Source organism: Armigeres subalbatus, chromosome 1, assembly GCF_024139115.2.
Source record: "Armigeres subalbatus isolate Guangzhou_Male chromosome 1, GZ_Asu_2, whole genome shotgun sequence".
Classification (NCBI taxonomy): Eukaryota; Metazoa; Arthropoda; class Insecta; order Diptera; family Culicidae; genus Armigeres; species Armigeres subalbatus.
The window spans coordinates 140,018,132-140,026,739 of NC_085139.1; the positions used below are offsets into that span (position 1 = coordinate 140,018,132).

An 8,608-nucleotide genomic window follows, 5' to 3' on the forward strand; every position below is an offset into this window, starting at 1 on the left:
TAACGGGATGAAAAGTTAGCAACAAGATTGTCTTCTTTTTTGTTGATGACAAAATTTTTCGGATCTTTGTCATTATTATCTCCGACAAAAACAAAGCTTTGTCGTTGGTTCTCTTTTATCGCTTGTTTCGCAGGCGCATTCGAAAAAAAAAAATGATTCCCTGCCCTCCACAGCCAAGACGAACCTCTGCCTTTTGAACGTAACTCAATAATTCCAAACAAATTCCGCATGAACTCGTGGCAAGTGCAGAGGTATATTCGGCTTGTAGTGGGCAAGTAGTTGCATCTCTCTCTCTCTTCGCTACAATGACTATTTTGACGTGGCAGGCGACAGTGTGATCCACTAAATGAGATCACCAATACTAGTACATTGAAGTGCTTATTTGTTACGTTTGCCTTTGTTTAGCTAGTATTAGATCTCAAGCAATACTTGTAAAAGTCCGAAACCACGAAAAGTATTCCGTCATCACCACGCACGTCTCCAGCGAACCACATTAGCAGAAATAAATCAGGCGAAATGCACTTTTGGTTCAGTGCACCATGTTCGAAAACCAAATGTTGGTTGAATACGTTCCGTGTATGCCAAAAAGGAACAGACCTATATGAGACTGACAGTTGTCAATTTGACGTTTTCCTGAAGACACGCATACCACCACAGAAAGAGAAAGAGTAACGGAAAATCCAAACGTTATCGTCACTCGTCTACAACCATTTGCCGGTGTCGGAAGGCAAAAGGAAACGTGATCGCGTATACCGTTTAGTGAAATTTCCCAACTTGCCACAAAAGGCGAAGAAAAGTGTGCCGGATCACTTTCAAGTGTCCGGGCTTCGAAAGATTTGCATCGTCTGCGGGTGGAAACCACGGAAAAAGGTAAGACACCGAAGATTTCGTGTCGGAAAGCAGCTTAGGAAAACCTAACCTGAAATATCCTACAGGCAGCACACACGTGCATTCCACGGATCACGGAAGTACGACGAGAGTGAGACTTTCCATTCGCCCGGAGGAACGAACCGCGCTGACCGGTGGCGAGAGGAACAAATACGCCGCGATAAAATAAGGTAACCCGTAATGAACAACCATACGGTGATGATGTTTTGCTAATCATGATTTGTTCTAACAGTCGTGTACGGCATCACACCTTGGCGCCACCACTCAAAGAGCACACATCCGGAGCAAGCACGAACCCCGCAGGGTAGGTCGCAAATGACCCAAATAGATCGTTCCGCTAATGATCATGCTTCCGTTTCCTAGGGTTCTTTTAGAGACTCGGTTTTTTCATCGGCCAACACAAGGCGTGGCCCGGCAACCACATTGGTCAACACGGAAATCCGGATCGTGTGTTATTCGGTTCCGCAGCAGGAACGAAGCAGTTGCGGCGTAGCGAGCGGCGAAAGGTGTGTGGAAGACTCGACGGAAGGAGGTGCCTCGGAGGGACCCCATCCAGCTACCCGGTCGCACTGGACGGCCAGAGGGGTCTCCAGCAGAGGCATTGACGTGGCGGGTCGGAAGCAGATCGGGAGTGACGTGCGTGGGATGGTAATGCGACAGGCGAGTTGCCGCGGCGGTGAGAGGACCGCCAAGAAGCTGGTGCAGGGGGACGCCCCGAAGACCGTGAATAACACAGTATGTGCTTTGTGAGATAGGAAGATAGAGAAAGAAGAAGGCAGAGAGAAAGGAGGAGAAGAGGGATGAATAGGAGGTAGGAAGTAACAGAGGAAAATGGGTGCATTACCCTAAATACATGTATTAAATTGAGATTTGTGGTTATTTGATTTGTGTTGGTGCTTTGGCCTCCAGTCTAATTGCTTCTTTGTCCGCTTTGGTAGTTCTGCTCTACCCGCTACCGGAAGCTCGCAATATATTTCAAACAAATATCTGTTGGTTTCCGGTGCAAGAACAACTGATCTGGTCATAATGGAGTAGCAACTTCTGGCGGTCATTTAACTAATCCTAAGTATGACCACAGCGACGATTCATTTATTTATTTAGTTTAGATCCATACTGATAACACTATATCAATAATTTGACGCCACTATACTAGACCTGTGCGTCGATTGAAAATTCATCGGAGGCAGCGTGATAGATCATTTTTAGCCAGCAGCGGTGGCGGCGTGGGTCAGCGTGAGCTTATTTCAAGAAATAGAAATTTTCCAAAGTTCCTCCGTGAATTCCACCAGGAAGTCCTTTGAAAGTTGCTCCAGACGGAGCCTTTGGAGGAGCAGCGAGTGCAACCATCCCAGTTGCTGACAACTTTATTCTGGAAGTTCCGGCACCAATGTCGGACCGACCACCAGCAATGAATTCGTTTTCGTGTGGAAACGAACGCGGACAACTATTTTCAAGTTCGTTCCAAGCACACGATCATGAGAACGGAAGACAAGTGAATACAGGCCGGCGAAGCAGCACACCACCCCCTCCCTACCGTTCGAGAGATCGTGCAGCCTGGAACTACCCGGAAAGTGAAGCACAAGGACTAGAAGGCAGAATGAGAGAGATGCAGGACAGGGAGAACCGTATTCGAGAGCAGTACTGCAGAATGCGGGATGAACTGGATCGGCTCATTCGCCGAGAACAACCACGACCGGTGCGAGAAGAAGAAAGAAGGATACAAAAGGCTGTGCACAACTGGCCGTTCAAGTTCCGTGGGGACAAAGACACGACATCGCTCAACGTTTTCCTGGATCGAGTCGAGACGTTTGCAAGGTCGGAGGGCATGAGTGATGCGACGCTGCTGAGTTCCATCAAACATCTGCTGCAGGAGGACGCGATCGACTGGTATGCACGAGCAACTTCACAACGCTTGCTTCATTCATGGAACGACTTCAAGCGGGAAATCCGAAGAGAATTCTTGCCCAGTGGCTATTCACAGATTCTTCGCCTGGAAGCCAGCTTCAGATTCCAAGGAAGGGAAGAGTCGTTCGCGAAATACTTTCGCGACATTTCGGCGCTTTTTCGCTTCGTGGAACCGCCCATTCCAGAGGAAGAAAAGTTCTTCCTGGTGAAGAAAAACATGAACGAGAACTATGCAGCTATCGTTACGGCAGCAAGGCCGCGTTCACTGGAGGAAATGGTAGAAGTTTGCACCGGGTACGACGAAACACGAATGCTGTTGAACAGACAGCGCCGAATTCCAATTCCGCACAGTGCGCTTCTGGAGCCGAACTTTGCGACGCCGGTAACCGTCAACAGGGTGACAACGCTTCCTCAGCAACAACAATCACACCGCTACAACAGAGTTCACGCGGTAGAAGTAGAGGAAAAAATTCCACAATACGAAGCAGAGGAAGAAGAATCACGTGATACTTGGCAGCATAGCATCGATGATCTCATAGAGCAAGTCAACGCGCTGAAGCTGAACCTGGAGAGCAAAACCTGGCGTCCGAGCAACACAACGCGGAACGATCAGCCACCCAGATTTGTGGACAGAGTTCGTCGATCCGAAGAAGCACGTCAGCAGTTCGGAAGTGAACAACAACCCAGAATGCAGCCACGGAGGCAGCAACTCATGCAGTATCAACAACGGCAGCCACAGCAGCTACTAGATCGCTCTGAAAGAATACAGAACTGGCAAACGCGCCGGCAAATTCCAAACATCGAAGAAGCATTAGACCACGTTCCTCAGCAAAGCCATCAATGGCATTCGGAACAAGCCAGGCGGGAGGAAATCCATTACGAGGATCAGCAAGAAATTCCGCGTAACCAACGGCCAATCATGGTTTGCTGGAACTGCGATGAGGACGGTCACAGGTTCATGGATTGCCCAAAACCGCAAGCAATTCTGTTCTGTTACCGATGCGGACGAAAAGGCTACTCTCTCCGTAGCTGCTTCACGTGTCGAGCAGATGCGGGAAACGGTCAAGCGGGGAACCGACAATAGAGGGGAACAGTTCTCCGCAACCCTTCGGACACCCCTCCGAAATTCCAAAATTCCAGAACCTAGACTCAATTATCGTCAATCCCGGAAATGACAACCGTCCACATGCAGTCGTAACGGTGCTAGGCGACGAACTAACGGCGCTGCTAGACAGTGGAGCAAACTGCTCCTTGCTTGGAGGAAAGATGGTCGACCTGGCGGAGAAATACGGTCTGCATGAACAGTTATAGGCGGAATAAGAACAGCGGATGGGACGAGGCATGCTATCTCCAATTTCGTACACTTTCCGATCGTGTACAATAGCCGCAAGGAAGTTTTAACAGTGCTGTTGGTACCCTCTATCCCGGACTGTATCATCCTTGGAATGGACTTCTGGGACATGTATGGCGTTAAAGCGGTATGCTGCAAGGTAGAGACGGATAAAGAGGAACCAAGCGTGGGAGTGCAAAATGAGATGAGGCAACTGTCATCACAACAAAGAATGCGACTGGAGCATGCGATCCAAAAATTCCCCAAAGCGGAAGCAGGCAGGTTGGGACGTACGAGACTGTATGAACACCGCATCGACGTCGGAAATGCGCCACCGCGGAAGCAAAGGCATTACCCTATGTCACCGTACGTTCTGCAGGAGGTGAACAAGGAGATCGACCGAATGATAGCGCGCGATGTTATTGAGGAGGTCCCCGTGGAACAACCCGTTGGTAGCGGTCAAGAAGAAGACGGGACAGTATCGTGTCTGCCTGGATGCCCGGCATCTCAACTCCATCATGGTGAACGAAGGTTACCCTATTCCGCAGATTGCAGCAATCACCAACAACCTCCGAAGCAGCAAATACATCTCGTCAGTAGATCTGAAGGATGCGTTCTGGCAGTTACCGCTACACCCTGGCTCGAGGCAATTGACGGCGTTCACGGTTCCATCCCGCGGACACTTCCAGTTCAAGGTCGTTCCGTTTGGACTGTGTACAGCTAGTCAAGCTCTAGCGCGACTGATGACGCACCTTTTCGCCGATCTGGAACCTCTAGTGTTCCATTATCTGAACGACATCATCATTTGCTCTGAAACCTTTGAGGAACATGTCGCGCTGCTGGAAGAGGTAGCCCGCCGATTGCGTCAAGCAAACCTGACAATATCGTCCGAAAAATCAATGTTCTGCAGGAAAAGCATGAAGTACCTCGGTTACGTGATCGACGAGCAAGGCTGGCGAGTAGATGACGAGAAGATCAAAGCTATAGTTCAGTTTCCAACCCCGACGTCAAGAAAGGAAGTGCAGCGGTTCTTGGGAGTATGTAACTGGTACCGACGCTTCATCTCCTCCTTTTCGGAGCTAGCGGCACCACTCACGAACCTGACATCAGCCAAGGTAAAGTTCCGGTGGACTCCCGTAGCAGAAGAAGCGTTTCTCAAACTGAAAGCCGCTCTGGTCTCAGCGCCGGTGCTGGCCATGCCAAACTATTCCAAACCGTTCGCGATAGCGTGCGATGCCAGTGACACTGCCATCGGGGCGGTCCTGACGCAAGATATCAACGGTGAAGAACATCCGATCAGTTATTTTTCGCAGAAGCTGTCAGCGTCGGAGCGGAGATATTCCGTCACGGAGCGAGAGTGTTTAGCGGTGATCCGAGCAATCGAAAAGTTTCGAGCATACGTGGAAGGGATCAAGTTCATCGTGTACTGCGATCATGCAGCCCTCAAGTCAATGAAAAATCCTACAGCTTTGATGAGCAGATGGTTACTGCGGCTAAACGCGTTTGACTTCGAAATCCGTTATCGGAAAGGTTCCATCAACGTAGTACCGGATGCACTCTCGAGAATAGTATCCGAAGCCGTTTTCACAGTGGATCAAGTGGTGGATCCGTGGTACAAGAAGCTGGTGGATACAGTAAATAGTGAAGGAGACAAATTTCCGGATTTTCGTATCGCAAATGACACCCTGTTCAAGAACTGTCGTTGCAAGGATGAAGTCGGAGCAGTAGACCACAAATGGAAGCAAGTCGTTCCCAAAGAAGAAAGAATGCTTCTGATCCGGAGATTCCACGACGAGCCAGCGGCTACGCACCTAGGATTCTACAAAACTTGGCACAAACTGCAAGCCCACTACTACTGGCCGCAGATGCAGCAGGAGATCAGAGACTACGTGCGGAACTGCACAACTTGCATAGCCTGTAAAGCACCCGGCGTGACGATGATGCCGCAAATGTGGAAGCCCAAGCCGGCGAAGATTCCTTGGGAGATGATATCGATCGATTTCGTGGGTCCACTCACGCGCTCTAAGCGAGGGAATACAGTGTTGCTAGTGATAGTGGATTGGGTGAGCAAGTATGTGATCGTCAAGCCAATGCGCACAGCCGATTCGCAAAAGATGGTGGAGTTTCTAGAGGAAGAAGTATGTTTGAAGTTCTCACGTCCTCGGCTGATACTGTCGGACAACGGGAAGCAGTTCGAGTCCATGGTCTTCAAATCCTGGCTAGCTAAGCATAAGATCGGCCACATAAAAACCGCCTACTATTCGCCACAAGCGAACAACGCCGAACGCGTCAATCGCGTCGTGGTCACTTGCATTCGGACGCTCCTTGACGGCGATCATCGCGAATGGGATGACAAGTTGCCTGCTATCACAGCGGCGATCAACGCAGCGAAACACGAAGCAACGGGTGTGAGTCCGCACGAAGCCAATTTCGGACGTAACTTGCTGCTACACACGGATCTCTACACACAGCAATCGTTGAACATGGCGGAAGATCCAAAGGTCGCCCAGGAGATGAGATTGTCGACGATTCGCCGTATTCAGAAACTCATCATCGAGCGGATCAAAAACAGCTACGAGCGAGCGAAGCAGCGATACAATTTACGCACGAGAGCGGTGGCATTCAAGGTCGGAGATTTAGTTTGGCGTCGGACGTTTACCCTTTCATCGAAGGCGGACCAAATCAACAGCAAGCTAGAGCCGAAGTTTGTTCCGGCAATCGTGAAGGAAGCCCTCGGAACAAATGTGTACCTGTTAGAGGACGTTTTGAGTGGGAAGAAAGGTCGATTCCATGCGAAAGACATCAAAGCCGATTAAGCGGCAGTGTTCAAGCTATGTACGCAGGTAATGCCTGCCAACCAGAAGCAAAGGTTGCTGAAAAACACCAATCACTGGGAACAACGACGACGAAGGAAGTGAAGAAGCAGCAACACATTTCTCTTCACTTTCGCCAGACCGATCGAGGAACTAGCGGATTCCGCTCAACCGAGCGAGGTCCCAAAACCTTTATCAAGCTATGTAAGCAGACAGAGTCTGTGGACCAGGAGCACTGCGCTCAGGAAAATCCGTCGCCAAGCGTGATAAATGGCACAGTCAGGTGTGATGAGCAACAACTTTAATAAACTACCTCTCCACCTCGACAATCAATCGGCAAAGCAACTACCGGAGGAAGACCAACGTCCAAACGCAGAGGAAGACCAAAGCAGTCGCTGAACAATGCGGTTCACCAACATTCCCATCGCGCCAGGGAATGAGCCACAACGAACCGCGCGCCGTTCACGAAGCGAGAGAAATCGTACCCTGTTAAACTGGAAACGGGTTGCAGGGAACTCTGCAGGACGGCAGTTCAGTTCCTGGGTAGGAGGAGTGGAGACCTCGGGTCGAGGACCAAAAATCCGTTCGGCGGGGGTCAAAGCTTACGGCCACTATCCGGCGCAAGGGAGCAACGACTGTGCAGTACTGAGAGTGAAGGAGTGGGGGACAAACGGTCCCGAAACAAGAGTAGATCGCATAACTTGTGGTCCAACCAGGCAAGAAACTACGGTTCATCCATCATTCCCATCGCGCCAGGGAATGAACCGTGCGCCGTTCACGAAGCGAGAGAAATCGTACCCTGTAAACTGGCAACGGGTTGCAGGGACTCTACAGAAGAGCAGATCAGTTCCTGGGTAGGAGGAGTTGAAGCCTCGAGTCGAAGACCAAAAATCTGTTCTGCGGGGGTTGACGCTTACGGCCACTATCCGGCGCAGGGGATCAACGGTTATGCGGAGGAGAGAGAAGAAGGAGATGTCGTCCGGGAACAGGACATGTTCCAACCGGGAGAAATAACAGCGAGCATGAGAGAAGAAGCACCGAAGACATAATCATGAGCACAGCCGGTGGTTATGCCGTTAGCCGATCGAGAGAAATCGAGCCGTTCCACCGAATATTCGTTGACACACCGCACAGAGCTAAAAGTGGCAAAAGTATATCCATGAAAACCGTACGCGTGGCCAAGAGTTAAAGCACTGGGGGTTGTCATGAATGGTAACGCGACCCAGGGCGCGGTAAAACCCTATTTCCCGGCCTCGTGACAACTTAGTCGAGTAAATGCGTCTTTTCTCAGTATTCCATACAAAACCAAAACAAACCAATTTTGTCCTTGTAAATAGTCTGTAAATATAGCTTCTTAGTGATTTGTGTGCGATTTCGTCTATTTTAGTCAATACAATAGGCTTAAATCCGATTTGAATGTTTTGCCGTAGTTTGGCTCTGATTTGTGGAAGCTAGCAAGGACTTTGGTCAGAGACGATTTGAGAGGTCGAAGATTCTGCCAGAAGTAGCTGGCGTGATTATGAGATTAGTTGTACAGTAAAGCTGTCATTCGATGTTGAGAAGAAGATTTGGCAAGCAGTCTAGGCTTGCGCATATAGTTGAGTTAGGTTAAGGAACCGATTGTAACTTGAGGTCTGCTCAAGAGTTTAGTTGACCGATTTGTCTCTGACCA

At 49.8% G+C, this 8,608-nt stretch overlaps 1 long non-coding RNA gene across 1 annotated transcript; it reads left to right on the forward strand.

Moving 5' to 3' along the window:
- Positions 1–676: 676 nt before the first annotated feature.
- LOC134206772 (uncharacterized) lies at positions 677–1,755 on the forward strand. Its single transcript, XR_009978313.1, has 4 exons — positions 677–870; positions 936–1,058; positions 1,121–1,192; positions 1,252–1,755. It is a non-coding gene; the product is annotated as an uncharacterized LOC134206772 (long non-coding RNA).
- The last annotated feature ends 6,853 nt before the right edge of the window (positions 1,756–8,608 follow it).